This window comes from Canis aureus, chromosome 11 (genome assembly GCF_053574225.1).
Source record: "Canis aureus isolate CA01 chromosome 11, VMU_Caureus_v.1.0, whole genome shotgun sequence".
NCBI lineage: Eukaryota > Metazoa > Chordata > Mammalia > Carnivora > Canidae > Canis > Canis aureus.
In genome coordinates, this window is record NC_135621.1 from 44550669 (window position 1) to 44577627 (window position 26959).

Consider the following 26959-nt stretch of genomic DNA (forward strand, 5'->3'; position numbering starts at 1 on the left):
CCAGGTTTCTCATGAAGCTTATCATCCAGAGGGATGGAAAAAGCTAGTGGTGGTGATTATTAGACCATGAAATACAGAATTATAAATGGTGATAAGTGCAGGGGAGGGGGCGCATGAGTGGTGAGAGGGAATAACAGAGGTTGGAATACCCCTAAGGGTCAGGAAGCAGTTCTCTGAGGACCTCTGATCTCAGCTAAGACCCGCAGGGTGTGTAGGATGGTGTTAGCTGGGTAAAACACGGAGGAAAGAGACTGAGCAGCGGAAACAGCATGTGCAAGAGCTCTGTGGCCTCTTGGAGCTGTCTGGGCAAGTTCAGTTTGATGTGCTTGTGAGCTGTCTAGAAAGGCTTGTAGGGGAGGAAAATACAGAGGGGATGGGGGAGTGGTCAGGAGAATAGGAGGAAATGAGCAGGGTGTTATTTCCCAGAGGTCAAGAGAAAAGTGTATTCAAGAAGCAGGGAGGGAAACTGGATGGACTCTGCAGTGTTGTATGGGAAAGACTGGTGGGACATTGGCAACCTCAGTGAGAGCAGTTTGGGTGCAGGTAGGCATGGTATAGGAGTGGAAGGGTGGGGGAGAAGTAGGCGTGCATGTGAAGGCAGCTTTATCAGGGTGGGATTTGGCTGTTTTTTGGTGGTTATTACAAACATTATTTGTCAGCAAATGGTAGAGGGTCTGTTGAAAGCTGCTTCTGTGGTATGGACTTGGGGAGGGGCTGCTGGGCTTTGTTGTGGGCAATGGCTAGGATTCAAATAGGTCAGCAAAGTCTGTAAGGCATGCAGGTGAGCAAGGACTGGAATTGTCAGGATACAATTTCCAAGGAATTTTGGTTTGGAAATAAGGTTAAGAAAATGCCTCATCTGTAAGTGACCACCAAAAGGATGACCTAACTTAAATGGATCCCAGGGATGTTGGCTCAGCACTGGACAGTGGTGGTGTCACCAGCCAAAAGAAATTCTTTGAGGAAATGATGGTGATTTAAAAATTGGTTGTTACTTGCTTGGCATTTGGTGCCACGTTGAGATGCCTGTGTGTGGGATACCCCTTGAACCATATTGTCTGGGGTATTGACTATATAAATAGTCTTTTGTTATTAATGATGTTACCAGGATTCAAACAATATAATTTATTTCTAGAACAATTTAAATATAATTTCAGCAAATTACAAAGATTGGGAAGTTTGACTATTGTGAATTATTGAGTCCATTCAATAGAGTTTTAAAAAAAATTGTAGCCCAATGTTTGAGATATAGGGATGTTTTATTTATTTATTAATTTTTTTAAAAAAATCTTATTTATTCATGAGAGACACACAGAGGCAGAGACATAGGCAGAGGGAGAGGTCTCGATCCCAGGACTCTGGGATCAGGACCTGAGCCAAAGGTAGACGCTCAACTGCTGAGCCACCCAGGTGCCCCTTACAGGGATGTTTTAATAAGGAAATGTATTAGCATTCTTAAAATGGGATTGGCTTAGGGGCATCTGGGTGACACAGTCTGTTAAGTGTCTGCCTTTGGCTCAGATCATTATCTCAGGATCCTGGGATCGAGCCCTGTGTCAGGCTGTCTGCTCAGCGGGAAGTCTAATTCTCTTCCTCTACCCCTTCCTTCCTTTCATGTGTGTGTGCTCTTTCTCTCTCTCAAATAAATAAATGAAATCTTTATTAAAAAATGGGATTGGCCTAGTGATGAAGATTTGGAAGAAACCTCTGGATTTTTTCACTTGAGAAGCAGTATTTGCCCGACAGACACAATTTTAAAAGGAAGAAACAGCATTGTTCAATCTCAGGTAGAGATTTGGATATTGCACCTACCCCAGAAGCAGAGTGAGCTAAAGTTGGATTTTGAGTTTATGTTATATTGCTGTATAATGAAAAATAAATGTAAAATGTAAGCAAGGCATTAAGATTGCTTTAGGAATGTATAGGTCATCATCTTCCATCTATCAAGGATTCAATCATAGCCAAGGATTTGGCTAGAGAGATTAGGTTTTAGTAAAATACGTGTGTGTGTGCGCATGCACCTTCCTGTGTGTGTTTGTTTTAACCTTTAGTTTCCCTTATGTTTTTGAAATAAAGGAGAGTTTAGACTCTCAGGTTTCAAAGGGGATATTGTTTAATCTTGATAAAATGGAGCTGCCTCCTAATGTGGGTATTAGGTTCCAAAATCAACACGAAGGACAAAAATTGCTTGAAAAATTTTAAAAAATCCTTAAAATCAGCAGGGTCCTCTTCTTGGTAATCTGCTCACGTTACTAGGAGTTCCTGGGAAGTAGGGGCCTCTGGCGCCCGCCGTGCTCCTTGATTGATGGGAGCAGTTGTTTTGCCTCTGTGTTCTGGCCAGTGCATGTTGTTGAATTTGATAAGTTATTTTATTTTATTTTTAATTTTTTTTTGAATTTGATAAGTTAAACATGAGATGCGTATCTACTGTACCGCCACTTGCTAGTTGAAGTAAAGTACCTGAGCCAGCTATGTGGCCAAGTGAAGCTAAGAGTGATCACACTACACTGTGGCATATTAATTTGGGAATTGCTGTTCGGTGGGTTTGATGGTCTCATTCACTGGAGATAGAGTTCTGATGTCTACTGCTCTGATGCTTGCAGTGAAAAGATTTGCGCTAAATTGGTGTTGTTTTGCCTTGCCTTTTGCTTGTCTTCATTTATCCAAATAAAAACCTTTAGGTTTGAAGAACAAGAGTTGGAGAGCCTCTTTTGGAACTGGAAAATTCTCTTCAATAGGATTTGTATCCCACTGTAAAAGCTGCTTTTCTTGTGTGATTTTTAACTTCCTGTATGACCTGGAAAGCCGGATTTGAGTATTCTATATTTCTTTTCAAAAGTTAAGTTAGAACCATAGAATAGTACACTTATTTGCTTTCTTTGAATTGAAACTTGCAGAAACCCTAACTATAGGCAAAGCCAGAAACATGTTGATGGTGCCTGAAATCTTGGTAAGATTCAAGACCAGAGTTTCCATAGGTGAGCATCTATTTATACCAGAAGGATCATTAGGAAGTCTGTGTGTGGGAGGGAGGGCGTGGGGGTAAAGGAGAGTAAGATAGAAATGGGGAGAGGGAAGGAAGGAGAATCTCAGAGAGAGTTGAATGACAGATATACCCACACCACAAGAGATCATAATTGCAGAAGCTTTGGGAACATATGCTCTAATATGCTATTTGTATTATATTGCCATATACATTCTTGAAAAGTTGTATTTAGAATCAGAATTATATAAATTGGACAATTTCCCCATCACAGCTCCAAAGAGATGTACATTTTAAGTACAGAGCAAATGATTAAAAATGTGTGGAAAAATCTATGAATTTAAATAAAGATATTTCAGATGTAAGCATGTTTTTTTTTTTTTTTATTATAAACTAAGAATAACTCAGTTGATCAAAACCGTCAAAAACCAGAAAAGGGGATGAGGACCTTTGTCTTCAGAGTGTCGGCAGTAAAAGACAAAAAAGGCTGAGGATTAAAGGAAGTTAGAGACGTGATCAAGAGTGATGCCCAACCCTAGAATGAGTCCTGAACCATAAGGGGAAACTTGCTACCAACATGCTAAGGTCAGGTCAGTGACAAAACTAGAATACGAATGGGACATGAAAGTACCACGTGTGAGGTTGATAACGATGCTGTTGTTGTGTAAGAGAATACCCCTGTTCATGGGAATAGGTCTCCCTTCAAATGATTCAGGAAAAAAAAAAGTGTGTGTATAATTATATACTATCATATCGAGAGCGAAAAATAAAGCAAACGGGGTACGCTGTTAACAATAGGCAAATCTGTTGCATGGCAAAAGGTATATGAATGTTCTTTGTCCTATTTTAATTCCTGAAACTTTTCTATGAGCTTGAAGTTAATTCCAAATAAAAAGATAAATAGCTGTAAATGTGAACCTGGAAGCACTCTCCACTTTGATAGAGGTATATTTAGCTGGTAATAACAAAATGTAAACTATACCTAGAAGTTAAAGAAACCTTCAGGAAATTTCTGCAAGAAAAAAATAACTTATTGTGGGTCTGAACTAAACACCCTCTGTTTTTCTCATTGAAACGACCATTTTTGTAACCCCCCCTTTTTTTTCTTTAGAGAGTATGAGGGGTGGGTGTTGTGGGGCTGGGGAGGTGGGGGGTGGGGAGGGACAAAGAGAATCAGGGAGAGAACCTCAAGCAGGCCCCATGCTCAGCACAGAGACCAAGGTAGAGTTTGATCCCATGATACTGAGATCATGACCTGAGCCAAAATCAAAAGTCAGACGCCACCCAGGTGCCCCATGTAATCTGCTTTTTAAAGAGTTGGGGTTTCTCATGGTTCCAGGTGTCATGTGCAGCAGGGCAGATGTGCATCTGCATATTCTCCACCTGCCCCAAACTGTAAGTGACTTTCACATGAGACTTTTTAATATTGGAGCACCTCCTGGGTGGCTCAGAGGTTAAGCATCTGCCTTGGACTCAGGGCGTGATTCTGGGGTTCTGGGATCGAGTCCTGCATCAGGCTCCCCCGGGGAGCCTGCTTTTCCCTCTGCCTACCTATCTGCCTCTCTCCCTCTGTGTCTCTTATGAATTAAAAAACAACAACAAACTTTTAATATCATGTGAATATGTTACAGTATTGGGTTAGGCCTTGGTTGTGGTCAGTAAACAGCTGAATTTTAAAAGAGTGAAAAGCTAGGAAAACAGATTGACTCAGCCAGTATTTACTGTGTGCCTAGCTCTTTTCCAGGCAGTGAACAAAACAAAGTCCGCCCCTCAGGGAACTTACTCTACTGTGATAATTAATCTGGAGTGACTCGATTCTAGTAATTACTTACTGTAGTAATTAACCTAGGACCAGAATTCTCAAGTGTGCACTGCAAGTCCTCTTAAATATGTCAGCTTCATTTTAAACTTCCTTCATTAAAACATTTTGTGTTTTTATGACACCGTAAGAGATTGGCTTTTGGAGTCCTTGCCCTTAAAAACTGAAATACTTAGTCCAGTAGGTTAGAGCCCTGGAGCTCTATATTTTAGGTTCTTGCCAGCCTTTAAGGACATTGTCTATGAGCCCCGTGGCAGGGCCAGAAGAATTGATAGCTTCTGGCCCCTTGAAGTCTTTCTGACCCCTTTTCCTGATCAGGGACCGAGGCACGTGGGGTCCCTGCAAGCACAGCTTGGCTCGGGGCCCTTCCAGGCTCTGCCTTGGGATATGGACATTGTCCTTGGGCTCAGCTCTCTTGTGCTCTGGAAGTGTTGGCACAGTCGGCTCCTGCGGTGTTCTGGGTGCCCCTGCTCTCTCTCCCTTTCCATGAAGCCACTCAGCAGCCCTCTGTAGGTGACTGGAATGAAGTGGACTCATTTTCCTATTTAAAAATAACCTCAGCAGCTGTGGGTTCAAGTCTCCCAGTCACGTGGATGGCCTCTGTGCCACTGCTGGGACTCCCAGTTGTCATGCCTCTGAGGGTGACAGCAGAGTGAATGTTGAAGCTGGGATTTTGGAGACTGCTAGCAATATTCCTTCTTTTGCACATGAGGAGCCTGACTGATCTGAGGCAATGATGCTCTTGCTGTTTTCACTTGGTTGAGTTTAGCCCTTTACAGAAAGGCGCAGGGATTCCTTAAAACAGGAGTTCCCATGGCTGACTCCCCTAGCCTGGCTTAGCTCCTCCAGATCTGCTCCCCCTTGTCTTGTGCTGGCTGGCATGTGCTGAGACCTTGTTTTATTTTGTTTTTAAAAGGCTTAAGTAATAGATTTTTAAAAATATCAATCAGAAAACTTCTCATTTTAACCATTTTAAAAAAGATTTACCCATTTATTTTTGAAAGCGAGAACACACCTGCACCTGTGTGAGGAGGTTGGAGGAGGGGCGGGGGGGAGGAAGAGAGACCCTCAAGAAGACTCCCTCTTGAGGGCAGAGGCTAACATGGGGTTCGATCTCAGGACGCAGCAGAAATGAAGAGTCAGAAGCCCAACCAAATGAGCCACCCAGGTGCCCCCCATTTTAACCATTTTTTAAAAAAGATTTTATTCATTTATTTGAGAGAGAGTAAGTGAGAGAGTGCACACATGTGCATGAGCTTGGGGGAAGGGGCAAAGGGAGAGGGACAAGCAGACTACAGTGCAGGGATCATTACAGGACCCTGAGATTTTGACCTGAACTGAAGGAAATCAAGAGTTGGATGCTCAACCGACAGCCACCCAGATGCCCCCATTTTAATCATTTTTAAGTGTATAGTTAAATGGCAGTAAGTACATTCACATTGTTATATAACCATCACCACCATCCATCTCCAGAACTTTTTCATCTTCCCAAACCAAAACTCTGCCTTACAGCCTCCCCATTCCCCCTCCTCCCAGCTCCTGGCAACCCCCAGTCTACTTTGTGTCTCTATGAGTTTGACTGCTCTAGGTCCCTCATGTAAATGGAATCATACAGTATTTGTCTTTCTGTGATTGGCTTATCTTGGTGTGTCTTCTTCGGGGTTCATCCATATTGTAGCCTGTGTCAGAATTTCCTTCTTTTGTTAAAGCTGAATTCCATTGCATGTGTAGACCACATTTTGCTTGGCCAGTCATCTATTGATAGGCATAGAACTGCTTCTACTTTTTGGCTATTGTGAATAATACAGCCATGAACATAGGTGTGCAAATATCTATTCACGTCTCTGCCTTCAGTTCTTTTGGATATATACCTGGAAGTGGGATTGTGGGATCGTACGGTAATTCTATATTTAATTTTTGAGGAGACTCTTGATTTTTGCATGGGTTCCCAGTTTCCTCTGGACTCTCTGGACTTGACTGAATGGCTAGGACTGTACTCAGTTTGCTGGGGCTGTGACCCTGGTCCTGGGTCCCCAGCTTCCTGAGTATCCTCAGCCTAGCTCTGGAGACCTTTGTTTCTCTTCCCATTAGGGTCGAGTGGAGAACTGAAGAGAAGAACTGAAGCTGGTTTAGAGGTGCATTGCAATTCATTAGAGAAAACTAGAACTAGAATTTGTGTTAAACATTTTCAGATTTACTGTTAAGTTGTGTTTTGGATTTCATGTGTATTTGTTTTTCAGAGCTAAGGTACAGAGTGGAATGCTTATGGTGAATTTGGTTTCAGTGGATTTTTCTACCATGTTCTCAATTACATCTATATCTAGTTTACTTTAGATATTGTTGGAGAAAAGGATAGGACTACTAGGAGGTATAAAAGGAGAGAAATCTTGTTCCTCTTGCTTGTATGACCTTGGGCCTTAGTTTCCTCTTCTGTAAAATGGAGCTATTACTAACACAAATTTTGTAATTATGATAGCAAATAAAAAAGGATCTAAAGTACTAGGATAGTGCTTGATAGCCAGAGTGCTTAGTTAATAGTTGTCTATCTGCCCCTGTTATCCTGGAATCATCGGAAGTTGTAGGTGAGGGTACGTGGTGGTCCCCACTTGTGAAGGGTGAAACAGCAGCAGTGGGAAGAGCCTAAGGTAGGACTCAGGAGCTGGGCTCCAGTTTCATATATGCAGTTAATTCCTGGTGCTGTGTGACCCCTGTGTCATTTGCCTAACCTCCTTGAGCCTCAGATTCCTTTTTTTTTTTTTTTTTTTATTTATGATAGTCACAGAGAGAGAGAGAGGCAGAGACACAGGCAGAGGGAGAAGCAGGCTCCATGCACCGGGAGCCCGACGTGGGATTCGATCCCAGGTCTCCAGGATCATACCCTGGGCCAAAGGCAGGCGCCAAACCGCTGCACCACCCAGGGATCCCAAGCCTCAGATTCCTTACCTGTCAAATGAGCAGGCTGGTCGCTCTCATCTCTTTGGTTCCTTGTGGCCTTAAAAGGTCAACAATTTCAAAGAATTCTGTTGTGTCTAGTCATCTTTTTTTAAATTTAGAATTGGCATATAACATGATATTAGTTTCAAGCACAACATAATGGCTTGATATATGTGTATATCATGAAATGGTCACCACAATACGTCTAGGAAACATCCCTCACTACACTTAGTTACACATTAATTTTTCTTGTGATAGGACTTTTAAGATTTACTCTTTGCAACTTTCAAATATACAGCACAGTATTATTTTTTGTTTGGTTTTTTGAGAGAGAGAGAGAGAGAGAGAGAGAGACTGACCGTGAGCGTGAACAGGGAAGGGCAGAGGGAAAGGGACAGAATCTTAAGCAGGCTCTACTTCCAGTGCAGAGCCTGTTGAAGGGATGGACCTCACAACCCTAAGATTATGACCTGAGCCAAAAATCAAGAGTTGGATGCTTAACCGACTAAGCCACCCAGGTGCCCCTACAATACAGTATTATTAACTATAGGCACCATACTATATATTACATCCCTAGGATTTATGTATTTTATAACTGGAAGTTTGTACCTTTGACCTCCTTTACCCATTTGCCACCCCCCACTCCCTACCCCCTGCCGAGTCATTCTGACTACAGAGCTCTTTCTTTTCTACATGGTCAAGCCTATTCTCCATAGATGGTGGACATATCCCCTCTGTGGTGTGTGAAGTGAGTTGAGAATTTCTGGCATTTCAAGGTCTGCTTCTTTAGGGGCAGGTTGGGTCCAAGATTTACTATTACCAGTTTGGGTGCTAAGTCTCTGGCTCTTACCCAGAATTCCAAATACCTCTGAGGAATAAACCCTCCAGTTCCCGTGTCTTTGGGACTAGCCACATCTAGCAGGTGAATAGGGAGAGTCTTTCTGATCTGAGAGAGGAGAGGAAGCAAACAGGAGGATGAAAAAGTAGAAGGGGCGATGGATATCATTTTTGCTTGCTCAGAAATAGTGAACTGTCTTCAGAGAATTAAACAAGAAGGCTCTTGCTGTGCCCACCTCAAGACTTGGTCATTGTCTGCAATTGACCTTGTCTGTCTTTATTATTTACAGTTGTCAGTGTTCATTTTCCCCAAGAAAGAACAGCTGGCTTATAATGCCTTTTTCTTCCAAACTTCTATTTTTTAAAAAATTATTGCTTATTACTCTATAATAATAATCCAGCACTTTTGCATATTGTACTTTTCATAGTGTTTTCATCTGCTTTATCTCAATCTGTACATGAAGATTTATGTAGGCCACTTGGTATCCTCATTTGGCAAACTGAGGTGGATATGGCCATCTGATTTGTCAAGTATTGATACCAGAGTGCGGGCACTTTTTCTTTCTATAAAACTGATAAGTCAGCAGCAGCACTCAACAAGTATTTATGGAAAGTCCATATGTGCACAGCAGAGTTGCTGTGGTAGACAATTCTTACCTTCAAGACATTATAACCTAATAGTGTCTAAAGGGGAAGAGGATGGATTTCAAGTTTGTTACCTGTAATTAATTAACTATTGTAATTAATGCCAGCAATTAAAATGTCTGATGGATGAAGGAAGAATTATAAACTCAAATGAGGGGGCACCTGGGTGGCTCAATTGGTTAGGTATTTGCTTTGGCTCAGGTCATGATCTTGGGGTCCTGGATCGAGCCCCCACATCGGGTTCCCTGCTCAGTGAGGAGCCTGCTTCTCCTTCTCCCTCCTCCATTCCTCCTGCTTGTGCTTGCTGGCTCTGTCAAATAAATGAATGAAATCTTTAAAAAACAAAACTCAAATGAGGTTTTGAGATGTTTCTGAATTTAACATACATGTTCTGGTTACTCTGCTTGACTCTGGTATTAGGGAAAGGTGATGGTTTTTATTTTATTAAAATAAAAGTTTTTTTAGGTGATCATTTTTAAACAATGCATTTAGATATCCCTAAAACTCCGGGCTCTATGTCATAGTGCTGCACCATAAAAGCTGCTGTACTTCATATCTGCAAGCTAGTTCACACTATTATTAGGTGTAAAAAGACAGGAAACATTGCCTGACATGATTTATTTCTGATCTTGAGGGCTTGTGGTTTTGGTTGCTTTTTTCAGAGGATTACTGGAAGTAAAGGCAGGACTTTTTTGAAACAAGGATTTTTAAAATAAACGAAATTCTAATAGATTAGAATCTGCCTTGCTTTGTGGAAATAAGGCTTCTGCAAGGAAGCTTTTTTTTTTTTTTTTTTTTTAAATCTCTGTGTCTGTTTTCTCAAGTTTCTGACTTTGCAGGAGCTTCATAAATCTGTAAAAATGCTGTTATTCAGGTCTGGATACAGAAGACATGGACAATGGGACATTTTCTACAATTTTTTTAACTGCTCATTTTGTCCACCCTGGAGAGGGAGTGGCAGTGAATAGCAGGTTCAGGAATGTGGGAGTCTGTTTTCAGAATCTGAACCCTGGCCCTGGGCGCCCCGTGGGCTCCAGAGGTGCTGTGTTGCCGACTGCGCTTCTTGGCTTTTGGACAGAGGAGTGGCCGGAAGGCTGCTCGATTGTTTGGATAATGAATGCATCTGTCATGGGAGACCACTTGTTTTTTAAACAGGCATAAAAATATCATTTGCTCAGAGGAAATTAATTCACGCACAAATGTCATGAATGTATTCCTTGGTGATCAGTATTGTTTATCTCTGAGATAGTTTGTGTATTAAAGAGCTTGGTTTCCTTGACAAGGTGAGGGCTCTGAATCTCTGCTCACAAGCCCATGTAGGGGAGTACTCGTCCCGTCCTGGTGTGTAGGGAAGTCCTGCCATGTTTCCAAATGAAGAAGAATTTTGCCCACTTGGCCTTTCGTGACTCTCTGATTATAGGATTTTTTTTTTCCAGCTTCCTAAGTAATAATCTGCAGGTATTACTGGCAGCTGGTAGTCCTGGGCTGTGTACCAAAAAAAAAAGGACCACATCCTCAAATTCAGTCTTGCTTTTAGTGAATTCTCTTGGGGAATAACCCTTGCTGACCTTCTGTCAGCTGAGAGTTTACTTAGAACCCTTGCCAGATCTGTTCTTTCCCCTTCAGAATATATATTGAACTAACGTGAAGTTTTTCCTTAAATTTGAAGAGTTGTTTTTTTAGTGTGAATCTTATGGATTTGGGGAATAGAAATGTGGTAGTTTTTAAATCTTGGTTAGCCTGCAACCAACCCTCTTGGGATTCTATAGCAATTATTTTTAGGGAATTTGAAAGCATTTCTCATAGAGCCTTGGAATATTGAATGAACTTTTCTTGGACACACTAGCACTTATATGCTGCATTAATATAATGATGAAAGTATTTTCTTAAGTGTAAGTAGAGAAAGGAAAAAAGGGTTGAGTTATTCTTCTATTGTTGGAGATTATAGTGAATCCTCTCCCTCCTCTTTCTTGCTGGTTTTGGCAGCCTCTGACCATATATTTGTGAGTGCTGGGTAGATATAGGGCCCATGGCCGTGGGGGGAGAAATGTGTTCTCTTGGCTTGTGGAGAACTCTCTGAGCACCTCACTTAAATCTAAACAATTAGTTGTCTATTGGGGCAATGAATCCTTCTCTCTTTTATAAGGTAGACCTGCAGGACTGACAGTGTAACACCCACACAGGGAGGGTGAAGTGGTTAGGATGACAGCATTAAAACAACAAAACTCAAAAGCACAAATCTTTCAGAGATTGTGAAGGGACAAGTTGAGAATGAGGTGTATACTTTACTTGGCCTTCTGCCCTGATTTTGGAGCATGCTTGAGATGCTTCCTACACTTAGTGCGGTGGATCCCAGTGTGGTTCAGAGTCCTGCCTACTCTGAATCCTTCCAGGATGTCGCTCAGCACCTTAGCAACAGTTACCGCCGATCAGTGCTGTGGCGTCATGCTGTACTTTGGCTCTCACACCTTTTGCTGGCGTGCCTTTTGCACTTCTGTCAATCTCTGACTCTTGCTCTGTTTCATGTGTTCGCAAGGCCTTGACCTGTGTTCTTGTGAACATGGGTGCTGCCTTGACCTTCTGCTGTGCCTCTCACCTTTCATTTGCTGCAACTCACATACCCATGTTAACACTGCTGCTGGGTCTGATGTTTCATCCGACACACACTGCAGTGCAAGTCTCTATTCCTGGCTGTGGCAAAACACATTTTACACTTCAGCCACCACTTGGCACTACCACGAAAGGCTTGTAGCATGCTGACGTGAGCTGTGCACTGAGAAGAACACAGGTGGACCAATCTTCCAAATCCGGGGTTTCTGTTTTGTTTAAAAAAGTTATTTTAAAGCCTTTAACAGTTGGGCTGGCTCCTGACTAGTCTGAAAGTGCATCTTGGTTCTGTGTACAATTTTACATAATACTCAACAAGAGCTGGCTGTCCTTGGCATGTAGACTTAACAGTCAATATAGTATAAAAAAAAGATTATTTCTGGTTGTAATTTCATTCTTTAAATTAGAGAACAGAACATTAAAAACATTTTGTGGTGAGGCTTTCTCCCACAATCTTATTATAGAAAATTAGAAAAAATATAGGGGAAAAAAGAAAAAACACAAATCCTACAGGTAACTTTTCTGGATTGATTTTCTAGCTTTATCCATGAATTTTGTTTATATAATTGAGCTCCTATATATATGCAGTTTTGTATCTGCCCATGGCAGGGCTCCATGTGGGGCTTGATCTCACAATCCTGAGATCATGATTTGAGCTGAAATCAAGAGTTGGTTCTTAACTGACTAAGCCACTTAGGCACCCCAGCATAGGGAGTCTTTTTTTTTTTTTTCCAGCATAGAGAGTCTTGAACAGAGGTGGTGAGTGGGAAGAGCTTGTTGGAGTCCCTGGCACATGCTGTATGTGTGATGCATGTTAGCTGATGACAGGAGTAACAATATCCACAGCAAGGCGGGAGGTGGATATGAAGGTGGGGGGACTGAAATGACTTGTTTTCCCATAGGCGCAGCTGATAATAATGTTATAAAGGATAGACAGGGGTATTGCTTTGTATTTTGTCAGTAATGCTCTTTGGAATTGTTTTTCTCTGACTTGAGAGAGGCTCTCAAAAGAGCCCCTTGGTGACTTAAGATGCTTTACTGTATCCATCAGGACAGATGGAGGTTTGCTCTGCCATAGACTCTGTTAGGTGAGGCTGGTCAGTGTCATGTGACTTGTAAGTGCAGTATTTCTGGATTGCTAAATTTCAAAAAGGCTAAGAAGTTAAAAAAAAAATTAAAACTCTTCAATGAATTGCTAGCATTTCCCTATAATAAAAGGGATCAGCAGAGTGTCTGGGTGCTAAAGTCAGTTGAGTGTCTGACTCTTGATTTTGGCTCAGGTTATGATCTCAGGATCCTGAGATGGAGCCCTGTGGTGGGGCTCTGCATTCAGTGCGGAGTCTGCTTGAGATTCTCTTTCCCTCTCTCTCTGAGCCCATCCCCCACCCTGCTCTGCTTGTGTGCACTCTCTTTCCCTAAAATAAATAAAATCTTTGTTTTTAAAAGATTCTATTTATTCATGAAAGACACATAGAGAGAGGCAGGGACATGGGTAGAGGGAGAAGCAGGCTCCCTGCAGGAAACCAGATGCAGGACTTGATCTCAGGACCCTGGGATCATGCCCTGAGCCAAAGGCAAGTGTTCAACTACTAAGCCACCCAGGTGCCCCTAAAATAAATAAAATCTTAAAAAAAATAATAGGTATCAGCTTCTGAGCTGTAAGGCATAATGGCCTCACTCAGAAGTTTTCCACACATGTAAGTGTGTGTGTGTGTGTGTGTGTTTGTGTGCGCACGTGCGCACATGCCCCTCTGAATGCCTTCTTTCCAAAGACCATATGCCCTTAGCCCATACCCTGGTAGAGGGCAAGCTTGTGTTAGGTACGTAACACAACCTTTTTTTTTTTTTTTCTTTCTTAAAGCCTTTACTTTGAGACACAATGGAAAAAGTGACAGGTACACATGGAGAAGACATGATCACAGTTAAAATTGAAGACAATCTAATCAGAAAGCTTTAATGCCTGTCAGCTAACGTTGAAGCTAAAGGTCTGAGTGTGACATGCTGCAGGGCTGGAAGGAATGGTATTCAGTATTCCTCTCCTCCTTCTTCACCCTCTCCTTCAACAGAATCCACACCAACCTCCTCATAATCCTTCTCCAGGGCAGCCATGTCCTTACGGCCTCAGAAAACTCTCCTTCCTCCATGCCCTCAGCCACATACCAGTGAACAAAGGCATGCTTGGCATACATCAGGCCAAACTTGTGGTCCAGGCGAGCCCAGGCATCAGCAATGGCTGTGATGTTCCTCAGCATGCACACAACTCGCTCTACTTTGGCCAGGTCTCCACTGGGTACTACAGTGGGAGGTTGGTAATTAATGCCCACTTTGAAGCCAGTGGGGCACCAGTCCACAAACTGGATGCTGCGCTTGGTCTTGATGGTGGCAATGGCAGCATTGACATCTTTGGGAACCACGTCGCCATGGTACAGCAGACAGCAAGCCACGTATTTACCATGGCGGGTAAGGCTCAGCTGTCCACTGTGTCCTTGGGTCTGTCTAGAGCTTTCCTGGGACTTTATTTCTTATCCAGTGTTTTTGCTGAGATTGGCATTTCTTGCAAGGGCCTTCTGTGCTTTTGCATTTAGTTATTTTACTAAGGAGACTGACAGGTGGTTTTCCCCTAAATGTGTATTGGTTTATTTTTTAAAAATTGAGATGTAATTGATATATAATATGGTAGGTGTACAATGTGCTGATTTAATATGTTTATAAGTTGCAACATGATTACCACTGTAGTATTGGCTAACTCTCCTCTATCCTGGCACATAATTATTATTTCTTTTTCTGGTGGGAACACCCCAGATCTAGTCTCTTAGCAACTTTGAAGTTTATAATGCAGTATTGTTGACTATAATCACTATCTGTGCATAAGCTTTCCAGAAATTGTTTGTTAGTTGCACGTGTGTACCCTTAAACGTCTCCACAGTTTCTCCACCCTCCAGCCTGTGGTAACCACCAATTTACTCTGTTTTAATGGGTTCAGCTTCTTTTAGATTCTGTATGTAAGTGATATCATACAGTGTTTGTCTTTCTTTGTTAGGATAATGCCCTCAAGGCCCATCCATGTTGCAAATGGTAGGATTTCCTTATTTCTCTTGGCTTAATAATATTCCTCTGTGTGTGTGTGTGAATACAATAATAATTCCCTGTCTTTTATCCATTCATCTGTTGATGGACATTGAGGTTGTTTCCATGTCTTGGCTATTGTGGATTGGTTTATTCTTACCTTCACTTGCTGTTCTCTTTAGCAGCTTCATCAGATAATGAAGGCCCCTGCTTATTGTGCAAATAATAGGTCAGAAGTCGTGATTCAGGATACTAGAGAACTCTCAGTAACCCCTACCCCAGGCCACACCACACACCTCTTGCATCTCTGGATTAGGATTTGAAATCTCTCCAGGTGATTCCAGTGCTCAGGTAGGGTTGAGAACCTATAGAATAACGCATGGCTAATCCTGAGATGTGTGGGACAGGTAGACAGATGCAGATCAGAGCCTAGGAAGGCCTGTACTTGAGGGTGTGTGAGAGATGCTTTGTGTTGGGAGCAGTGGCTAAGAAGGGTCAGGGTGGCCCTCAGCAGGTGTGGGTTTTTGTGCTAGTCCCATCTGGCTTTCAGATGATAGAGCCTCCTGCCCCTCTGTCCCCTTCGTGCTGGCTATGGCAGGAGTCAGGGATGTTCCCTGAACATGAGGACAAGCCCCTGCTTGACAAAGGCACCAGGGAGGCCAGGGGCAGCCAGAAGTCCTTTGCCTACTTGGGTCATTTTGTGGAGAGAGACATCTTCATGTATGTCACCTTGTTTTATCTGGTCCTTAACATGACCAGTGTGGGGAAATTATTATCCTCATTGTACAGATAAGAAAACTAAGGCTTGAGTAGAGTGAGTGATGTGTCAAAGACATGGTGGTTATCCTTTCAAGGACCCCCGACAGAAGAATTGTCTGGATGGAGGCCTGATGGAATGGGTAAAGAAGAAAGGGGGGTGGCAAGTGTGTTTCACTTTTCTGCAATTTTCAAGGTGAAAGTATTGAAACAAACCAGCAGCTCAAGGGCAAAATAGCAGGTCAAGAGCCTTCAGGAATCGGGAGAAAGATAAGATCCTAGGAAGGTGGTTCTCTGTTGGCCTGCCCAGCTGAATCACAGGGGAGCCTGTGAGAGTGCTGGTGCTCAGGCAGCATCCCAGACCAATTACACCAGACTCTGGGGGTGGGCCCAGACATCGATATTTTGGAAGCTCCCCAGACTACTCTGCATTGAAGCCAAAGATTGGAGGGAACACCTGTTTTTATCTATCTATCTATCTATCTATCTATCTATCTATCTATCTATCTATCATCATCTATCTATCTATCTTATCTATCATCTATCTATCTACCTATCAATCTGAGAGAGCATACAAGTGGGGGAAGGGGCCGAGGGAGAGGGTAGAGGATGGAGAAGAGAATCTCAAGCAGACTCCATGCTGAGTGTAGAGCCTGACGCAGGGCTTGATCTTATGACTCTGAGATCATGACCTGAGTCAAAACTAAAGTTGGATGCTTAACCAACTGAGCCACTCAGGTAGCAGTTTCAGAGATTTAAAAGGGGTCATTGATGCAAGCAGATCCAGGAAGAAAGGAGTCAGGAACATGAATGGAGGGCTTGGGTCTCTTCAGAGGCTGACTGGAAGGGAGCAACATGACAGATGGAGACGGGGCACATGGGGTGGAGAGGACATGTGGGCTTCTCAGTCTGTAGGGAGGTAAGCACCAGGTGACTGATATGAAGGAATCTGAGTAGAGTTGTTTGTGTCCTACTTTCCTTGCTTCCCTGTCCCTTCAGGCCCATTGGCTGGTGGGGTCTTCATGTGAGGGGTCCTGCAGGTTTCTGTGGAGTAGAAAGGATTTGAACGAGCAACTGGAAAATGCGTTGCCAGCAGCCCTCCACCTGTCTGCATGTGAGACCCCTTGAGGGCTCTTAGAAATGCCCAGGCCAGGCCCCAAGAAGGCTCATAGGACTCCAGTGTCTGTGCGGAGCCTGGGGGCCTGGCCATGTGCCAGCAGCAGTGAAAGCCCTCTACCCACCCACATTGAAGTGGGCCTGTTCCTCACAGAGCGTGACTCTGTGACCAATGTGAACCATGGTAGCTGTAACTTTGGCTATTGTAGGAACTTCTTTGAATAAACGTTGTGTTCATGTTGATCACAAGGAAGTTATCAAGAGCTCATGCTGCACCAGCTTCCATGCAGGAGACTTTCTCCCCCACCTCCCCTTAGAGGGAAAATTTTTTTTTTTCTTTTTCATTTTTAAAAATAAACTTTTATTGTTTCAGTATAAGCTATAGACAGAAAAGTGCAAAAATTATAAGGGTCAAACCAGATGAATAACCACAAAGCAAGCACATTTGAGTAACCACTGCCCAGATCAAGAGGTAGCATAGAAGTCCTTCTTTCAATCACTGCTCCTACTTGTGACTTATCCTATATCAGTTTTGCCAGTATTTAAATTTTATGTAAATGTAATCAATGACTTTTGTGGCTGGCTTCTTTATACTAATAGTGTTGTACTCGCCTTGGCAGCACATATACTAAAATTGGAATGAAATATTAATACAATGTTTGCAAAATTCATCCATGTTTTTCATGTGGCATTACTTCATTCGTTTTCATGGCAAGAGCAATTCTATACGTTCCACACTTTTGTTTTTGTAATTTGTTTGTTTATTTATTTATTTATGAAGACTTTATTTATTCATGAGAGACACAGAGAGAGAGAGAGAGAGGCAGAGACATAGGCAGAGGGAGAAGCAGGCTCCATGTAGGGAGCCTGACATGGGACTTGATCCCTGGTCTCCAGGATCAGGCCCTGGGCTGAAGGCGGCGCTAAACTGCTGAGCCACCCGGGCTGCCATGTAATATGTTTATTTTTGACCTCTGGGATGTTCCAGATTTGGACTGTTATCCATACTGCTGTTGTGAACATCCTGTGACTTTTTCGGTAATACATACATATGCATTTCTTTTGGGGATGTATCTAGGAATGAAATTGCTAGTTCATGAGACATTTATTTGTATGTTCAGCTGTAGAAATACAGCTTGAGTGTGCCACTTTTCCACTCCCTCTAGCAGTGTTTGAAAATTCTACTTACTTCATATTCTCTGTAACACTTGGTGTTCTGAGTCATTAAACTATATTTAAATTTTAATTGTGAGGTATTCTATTTAAATTTTAACTATCTGGTGTATAGTTAGTGGTATTCCACTGTAGTTTTTATTTGCAGTTCCTAAATCACTAATATGTGTTTATTGGGTAATCCTTTGCAAACTGCCTATTTGTGTATTTTGTATATACTAATTTCATTGTATTATCTTTTTCTTACTGATCCATATTTGATACGAGTCCTTTCAGGGGAATTTTAAGGTGTTTACTCTTCTAAAGTCTTAATATTTTTCCATCTAAGCAAGTGATGTAGACTTTGAATGGGTGCCTCTTCCCTGAATTTGTCTTTTCCTGTACTTAGATTATTGACAAGCTAGGGCAATAGGTAAAATAAATAATGTTAACAGTTAGTACATAGAGCTTGGTTATGAAATCCACGTTGGGTACAGAAAGACTGTTGTATGTTGTACATTGGAAGCTCTCTCACTCTTCAAGTGCATGTACGTGGACCATAGGAAGTCTCCCTGAGTTGGGCAGTGCATTAGTTTCCTAGGGCTGTCGTAAGAAAGAACCACAAACTGGGTTGCTTAAAACAACAGAACAATAGTTCTGGAGTCTAGAAGTTCCAAATCAGGAAGTTAGTGGGCCAAGCTCCTTGATGACTGTAGGGGAAACCCTTCTTGCCTCTTCCTTGCTTCTGGTGATGGCTGGAAATCTATGAGATTCCTCGTGGCTGTGCAGCTCCAATCTCTGCCTTCAGCGTCCAATGGAATTCTCCCTGTGTGTCTGTCTTCACATGGCTGTCTTCTCATGTGGATACTACTCAGATTATCCCAGTATGACCTCATTATAATTAATTACATCTGCAAAGACCCTGTTTCCAGGTCAGGTCATATTGTGAGGAACTAAGGGTTAGGATTTCAGCATCTTTTTTTTGGAGGACACAACTCAGTCTATAACAGGTATTTGGTCCGGGTACTCTGCACATATTTCAACATCCATGCAGACCTCACTGGACATAGGAGGAAACAGGGTGATGGAGGTGAGGATGCTTATCTAAGCCACACAGCTACTAAGGGACAAAGTCAGGATTTGAACTCAGGACTTTGTGACTCCTGAATATATGACTTCCCTAGTTTAGATCAACTGAGGATTGTTTGGGGCTTCCTGTTGGGACTCCTGCATGGAGTCTATGAGCCTTCTGGGCGTTCTCAGGGCATTGGGGACATTATTCAGCTCTAGACCAGTTGAGAACTAAAATATTACTTTGCTACCCATTTCACCTTTCTCAGTGAAATAAATATCATCCATTTGCCAGGAGGAAACACAGAAACATAAAGTCAGTTTGATTTGTTGATCTGGTGGGACTGAATGGGGATTTTTCTTACATTTATTTTTATTTCCACTGTTACTGCTCTCACAACTTAAAATCCTCTTAAATGATATAAAGAGAAGCCTTTTAGATCTTGGCTAACCAACACCCTGCTAAAAGTTGTTTGTCTCTTGGGATCCTCCTGTGTTCTCAGCCTTATGTGATAAGGACCTAACTTGGTTTCTGCTGGTGGCCAGCCTCTTCAGCACAAAAAGTGCACTGAACAGAAGAGCCAAGTCATGAGATGTTCCAGTTCCATCATTACTGTGGGGTGGATGTCTGCAGAATAAATGTCAGAGTGTTTTGCCAACAAGTGCTCTGCACTGGCTTGTTGCAGGAATCCAGAGTCTTGAAGGCTATAGCAGCTTTTCCCAAGTGAGGAAGGCTTTGAACTGTCAGATTTCAAGATCAGAATTCCCAGTAGAAAACTCCTGTAATAAAGAACCGTCCATGAGTCCAAGAAAGTAAATTGCAGCTGCTAAAGCTTCTCCATTTGATCTTATTAAAATTTACTTTTATTAGATTTTTTTCCCCTAAATACTGACTCCAAATTTGCATTTCCCTACTGGTTCTCAGCCCATGGACCTTGTAGATATGCATCTTGGGTTCAGAAAGAAACATTTTCTAAAGGGTTAGATGACCACCCTTCCCACAATGTGTGACGGCCGTAGAGACAGGGGCAAGCTGTCATTTAATTCTCTGTCCCTTTCTTCCCTGATTCTGCCTTGGACCCTACCATGACCCGTGCACATGGCTAAGGCTTTCTTAGGACCTGAAGATGACAACAGGTTCTATGAGATGGTGGCTTGTTACAGACTGGGTCTATAGTAGTGTCACCCAATGGGGAAGGCTGACTATAAGACATAGGAGTAAATCTGCTTCCTTATTTCCATGGGTTGGAGCACCTGTTCTTGGGGAGGTAGAATGTTCTCCTTCCTCTCTAGCTTGCCCTGTTGTCCTTTTTCTGCCATTCCTGAATTAATGGTTAAATTACCGTCTGTCTGATCTTCTAGAAGGGAGGGCTCAGCATTTCAGAGTACGTACTTAGTACAGGCTGGGACTTCTGTGTGCTTTCTTCTAACAGCAAAACAAAACAAAAAATAAAATCTACTTAATCTCTAAGATAAATTTAGTTACTGAAACACTTACCTCCTGCCTCGTCTAAGATAAGATTAGTGGAGTTCTGAAACAGAACCATGCAGTTGTTGATATGTTGCAGGTCTCTGAAAGAGAGTGGCAGATGGCAGACTGAGTAATCGGATTTCAAGATCAGAATCCTCAGTGAACAGAATCCAGCTGCTTGTAGCATATGAAAAATAATTTCTTCCAAGTAAACTCAAAGGACCGTCTTCTTTGATTTCATTTTACTGAGAGGATTTATTAACCAAATATTTATTAAAGGCACACCAGGAGCCAGGTACTCCAGGTGCTGGGAACTGATAAAGGATCCCTGCCTTTCCCCTGGCAACCCCTTGTACATGCATTTAAAGTAAGAAACTTCGGTGGATTATCAACATTTAACATTTAGTAGTAGCAAATTAGTTGTAATTTGATAGCTTAAAAGACTTGTTATCAAGGACAGAAATGTTGAAACCAAAGCCCGAAATACAGGCTTTGTTGCCAGGTGGTAAAGGGTATTGTAAATAATTGTGTCAAACCGTAGTGTGCTAAGCTTAACCTCTTTTGGTATACCTGTATACTCGCAAGAGGAATGGAACCCACTGTGGCCTCACTGGCTGCAGTTTAGAAATGAGGACAGTGTTTTACTTCTGGGGAAGGATTAATCCAAACCGCAGTGGCCTGGCACAGTGTAGGTGTTCACTGAAAATGTCTTAAAAATTGCACATGAGTTGCTGTATTGAAATGCATGTAGCTTGGTAAGCTGATGAAACAGGCAGACTCATCCTTTTTAAGACTTGTTTGCAGTTTTATAAGCTCCCAGGGGGCTCTTTCCATGCAAGGAGCTGGAACCAGCAAAGTACTGTCTTTCATTTTGAACTTGAGTCTGTGGAAATGTCTTGCTTCACTGACCCTTTTGACTTTCATATTGATTTCCATTTTGCAAAGGAAGTCCTATTGCCTTACCTTATTTATTTTTCTGTAATCCTCCAATGCCTCTAAGCTCCATTTCCTGCCTTTAAGTATGTACAGGGCCATTAAACAACAGTGTGGTTGGTGAGGTGGAGGTAAAATTGTAACTGTAACAGCATCGGGTGCTATCGGGGAGCAGGTTGCTTTTGATGAAATTTGGCTGGTAAACCGGTTTGTGCACCACATAGGAGTCTTGTTGAACAAGTTTAACAACCCTTCTGTAACTGTTTCTGAGCATGAAGGGACAGTTCTTTGGACTTCATGCTCAGCCTTGTTTTTCCCTTCCAATCTTCAATATCCCTGATGTGGGCACGGAATAGTCTTTATCTGTGACTAGTTAGAAATGAGGCCATAAAGGCATATACCAAGGGTTATTGTCAGGTGGCAAGATATGAGATAAACATTCTTTGGGGTTTTATAGATTTCAAAATGTGTATTTGTTTTGTGATCAAGGAAAAAACCAGATTGCTTTAGAAGGGCAAATTGAGGCTAAACTGTATTATTTTAGGGAAGATTTTTTGAAAAGATATTCTTTTTTTTTTAAAAAGATACTATTTATGTATTAGAGAGAGAGAGAGAAGAGAGAACGAGCAGGGGGAGAGGGAGAGGGAGAAGCAGGGTCCTTGCTGAGCAGAGAGCCCGATGTGGGGCTTGATCCTAGGGTCCTGGGATTGTGACCTGAGCAGAAGGCAGACGCTTAACCGACTGAGCCACCCAGGCATCCTTGGGAAAGGTATTCTTTATAACTGATTCTCTTAATGTGATTTTGGGAGTATAAGTAACACCTGTTGGTCTTGTTCAACATGGGATGTCAAAAGTGATAAATTATCATGTCTCAAACAGGACGTCTCCTGTTAACAGGGACCAAAGTGCACCAGGCTGTTTAAAGACTTGACCGAAGCAGATAGTTTCTCAACACAATTGATAGTTCAGAGATGTTTTGCCAAAGGACTTTGGTTCTTTTGAAGTAGCAGAAACTGGCAAGGGAGTATAGCTGATGCTGTTACATTTGATTGCACCAGGGTCAGTCTAACATAATTTTTTGCCTTTTTTTTCTAAGTCAAAACAAGCGGGATGATTCTAGTCTTCATTGGATAGGGGCTACTGGAATCTGAATGAGGAAGGTTCAGGATTAAAAATGAGTGGCAGAAAAAAAAAATGAGTGGCAGTACCTTTAGAGACAAGGAAATCCTGCCATTTTCAACAAAGTGGATAAACCTCAAGGACATTATGCTAAATGAAAGAACCCAGTCACCAAAAGACAGATGCTACATGATACCACTTATGTGAGATGATGAATCTAAAAATAAAATAGACCCATAGAAGCAGAGAATGGAATGGTGGTTGCCAGGGGCTGGGGAAGTGGAGAATGGGGAGGAATTAGAGGGTACCAAGTTTCAGTTATGCAAGGTGAACATGTCCTAGAGATCCACTGTACAGTGTAATGCCTATAGTTAACAACTTTGTATACTTAAATATTTACTACAGGGTAGATCTTATGTTAAATGTTCTTATCATAGTGTTATATATTAATAAGAGAGTGGGAGGAAACTTTTGGAATCGATGGACATGTTTATGGCATTGATAGTGTTGATGGTTTCATGGGTGTATACTTATCTGCAAACTCATATTAATTATGTATACCTTTTTGTATGTCCAAAAGAAAGGGTAACAGATATCTGGAAAGAGCTGAACAGAATGAGAAGGACAGGTTAGCATGGGGCTAGAACCATCAGGATGATGAGCAGATAGTCCTGGAGCACTTGGGTCTGATAGCCTTTGGGAGAGGCCAACAAGGACACATCAGTGTTCAGGGAAGAGCTCCGGGCAACCCCGGATTGTGCTGGGCTTGGAAGCGTGGAGGTGGAGCAGATAGCCATCCCCATTCTTCCCAGATGCCCCTGGCGGCCAGCATTTCATTTGGAGATGGTATCATGTCTTAAAGTCAACCTCTTTGTTGATTCTTGGTTTTTTCTCTCACTGTGCCTCTTACCTTTCATTTTATAGCCTTGAGTCATTCCTGCACTGAAAGAATTTAATCTTAGTTGTTTTATGTAATCATCATACCAGAAGACCAGATAACTGGATAGTCAAGTGCCTAGAAATACTGGAAAATTTTCGAGATAGTGTTCATTATATCCACAGCAACATGTGTCTGTTAAAGCAGGGCTATCACTGTGTTTGGAATTGGCTGTCATGATGGTGTTTTGTGTAGGATTCTTATTGTCATGCACTTTGAGCATTACGTCACCCTGCTCGGAGGTTCACTATGACAGGATCCTTATGTTTGGTCTGAGCCAAAGCAGACGGCTTGGTCCCCATCCAAGGATTATTTATGGAGCCACTAGAATAACGTGTCAGGGTTCACCAGTGTGGACCTAGAGCACATTTATGTTCAAATGGATTTATGATTCATCACTTGGGGGAATGGAGTTAGGAAAAGTTTTTATATTTAATTTAGGAGCCCAATTGTGGACATTTGACCATTATCGTAGTTTTTTTTTTTTTTTCTTTTACCATCAATCCATACTTTTTAAAATTGTGGTAAAATACATAGAACATTAGCTATCTGAACTGCTTTTTAAAAAAGATTTTATTTATTTATTTATTTATTTATTTATTTATTTATTTATTTATTTATTTATTTATTTGACAGGGAGAGAGAACGTGGGGAGGGGCAGAGAGAAGAGAGAATCATAAGCAGAGCTCCACATGGGGCTTGATCTCACCACTCGAGATCATGACCTGAGCCACAATCAGCAGTTGGATGCTTAACTGACTGAGCCACCGGGTGCCCCTCAACTGTTTCTAAGCTTACAGTTCAGTGGTAGTAAGTGTATAGTTCACATTGTTGCACAACCACCACTGTCTCCAGAGCTCTTTTCATCTTGGAAAACGGAAACTCTGTTCCCAATGAAGCATTTTCACAACTTTTGAGTGAAGGCAAAAAGAGTTCTGTCTCCCTTAAGTCCAGGGTGAACAGGACAGTCTACATTGTAACTCCTCCTGGCTGATTAGAGGTAGCCCCCTTACTGGCTGTCATCTCTTGGTTCTTGAGAAGGCAAAGGGTCATTGTGTGGCTGTCCTTGTTCCCATGTATCTGGGAGGTGGGGGCCTGGGGGCTGCCCATTCTGTTCTCAAGAACCAGGGCCAGGATCCCTCCCTTGCAGTGCCCTTGAAGCTCTCCTCCCTGGACTTTCACTTGCTCAGACTCATGTAGATTTGGCAGGCTCCTGTCACCATGATGGGCACGTGGCTGCTGTCTTATCCACTGAGTTATAAAGACAGAGCTCGTCAGGGGGCTGGCGCTAGAGCTTCCTGCATGATTCAGTTACCCTGTGGCTTTGCCCACCGATTGACTGCACTCTCAAAATAGCACCAGCATCTCTTAGGTTAGTGGAGATTTGTGGGAATCATAAGGAATACACAGTAAGAGGTATATTGAATTATGTAAAATGCTTTGTAAAAAAAACCAACAACTCTGGAATCTAATTATTTGGATTATGAATTTGACTTTGAATAGTTAGAGCTCTTTTGTTGAGAATGCTCATATTCCCAACATTTGTCTTCTCTTTTCAAAGATAGCAGAAAGGACTTCATGTGACCTTTTAGGTTACTTACTACTTTTCACAAATAAAAGTTTTTTCCTTTTTTCTGGTTCTTTGCTCCCCCTCCATGTCTCCAAGACAGTGATAGCAGCCAAACCAAACAGCCCTAACACGAAGACAGAGCTCTGGACCAAATTAGTTTCCTAACTGGATTATCGTGCTGAGCGCGGTGCACTGTGGGCGTGCTGTCATGTCGATGGCTTGTGGATAATGATGAGAAGCTTTTTCTTTTAGATTTTATTTATTTATTCATGATAGGCACAGAGAGAGAGACAGAGAGAGAGAGGTAGAGACACAGAGGGAGAAGCAGGCTCCATGCGGGGAGCCCGACGCGGGACTTGATCCTGGGTCCTCAGGATCACTCCCTGGGCCAAAGGCAGGCGCTAAACCGCTGAGCCACCCAGGGATCCCATGAGAAGTTCTTTATTGGGGTAAAAGCTTTTTTTTTTTTTTTTTTTTCTGGGGCTGCTGAAGTCTATTCTAAGCCCAACACCATTAGGAAGACCTGTTTTCTTCAGTGCAGGGGAAAAAATAGACTGTTTTCTGTTTTTTAACTTTCCTGAAAATGCTTTCCATGGGGGCTGGGTGTTGCTGTGTTTTAAGTGGGTTTTACTTGGGGTACCTGGGTGCTCAGTGGTTGAGTGTCTGCCTTTAGCTCAGGCAGTGATCCGAGGGTCCTGGGACCGAGTCCTGCGTCAAGCTCCCCCCTAGGGAGCCTGCTTCTCTCCCTGCCTATGTCTCTGCCTCTCTTTGTCTCTCATGAATAAATAAATAAAAGTAAAAAAAAAAAAAAATGGGTTTTACTACGCTAGGGTGCTCTTACTGGTAAGAGCAGAGCACTTTGTCACTGCTGCCTGTGGTTAAGTCCCAGGCTCAACACAGAGGTTATATAAACGAGGAGGCAGTGGGCAGGCTTCTCCAAGTGTCCCTGTTTGTCCCATGTCAGTAGCTGCCGTTTTGTCTTGAACTTGGTACCATCCATGTGCATGAAACCCAGCCAGAAAGAAAGAACAGCATTATCACTTAGAAGCAAATTATTCATAGGCCCCTTTTGGGCCCTAATTATAAAACTTGTCACTCGACATCTATCTCAGCCAGAGTTGTTATTCTAATAGCCTAAAAATAGGAGAGTTGCACTCCGTGAGCCGCCAGGAGGGTTTTCCTGTAGAGCCAGACGAGCCATATGGAGCTGCCGCGGATTCTAGGCAGGCCAGTGTGCTCCATGGGAGCTGCCCTGCACTTGGGGGGATTCGTTCATGGAGACAGAGCGAGGACTTCGCCAAGTGGGGCTTGGGAGAGCCGAGTCAATCTGAATGTAGGTAGAAGTGTAGGTTTGTGGATGATGGAGCATTTCTGAAAATAATCCTTACCCTGTCTTTAAATAGACCCAAGAGCAGGGGAAGAGGAGGCCTGCTTTGGAGCTACAGCTGGTGAGGCCAGTGGTCCCTACTGCTCAGAGCCTTGCCTACTTCATCCCTCCATCCAGAGTGGCCAAAGGATTAGTGAGAAAACAGACTCTAGATGTAAGGCTTCAGTATTTTGTCTTTAAAAATTTTTTTTTTATTTATTCATGAGGGACACAGAGAGAGAGGCAGAGACACAGGCAGAGGGAGAAGCAGGCTCCCTGCGGGGAACCCAATGTGGGACTCGATCCCAGTACTCTGGGATCACCACCTGAGTTGAAGGCAGCCACTCAACCACTGAGCCACCCGGTGCCCCAGTATTTTGTCTTGTTAATGAACCTGAGCCTGGCAAATAAATATTGCCTCAGAGACATCCATGTGAGTTATCTTCAGCTTCCTTATAAAAAGACAGGTAAGGGCAGCCTGCTTAGTGGTTTAGCGCCACCTTCGGCCCAGGGCATGATCCTGGAGACCTGGGATCGAGTCCCACATCGGGCTCCCTGCATGGAGCCTGCTTCTCCC

The 26959-nt window shown here is 42.6% G+C and overlaps 1 protein-coding gene and 1 long non-coding RNA gene across 4 annotated transcripts in view; one reads left to right on the forward strand and one right to left on the reverse strand.

Moving 5' to 3' along the window:
- Positions 1 to 26959, forward strand: part of TBC1D8 (TBC1 domain family member 8) — a 113030-nt gene that overhangs the window by 10231 nt on the left and 75840 nt on the right. The window lies entirely within an intron of this gene.
- LOC144323973 (uncharacterized) overlaps positions 18881 to 26959 on the reverse strand; it is a 29535-nt gene continuing 21456 nt past the window's right edge. The window contains exons 2-3 of the long non-coding RNA XR_013389356.1: positions 20485 to 20558; positions 18881 to 19766 (exon numbers count right to left, since the gene is read on the reverse strand). This is a non-coding gene — a long non-coding RNA (uncharacterized LOC144323973). The remainder of the gene's footprint in view (positions 19767 to 20484; positions 20559 to 26959) is intronic.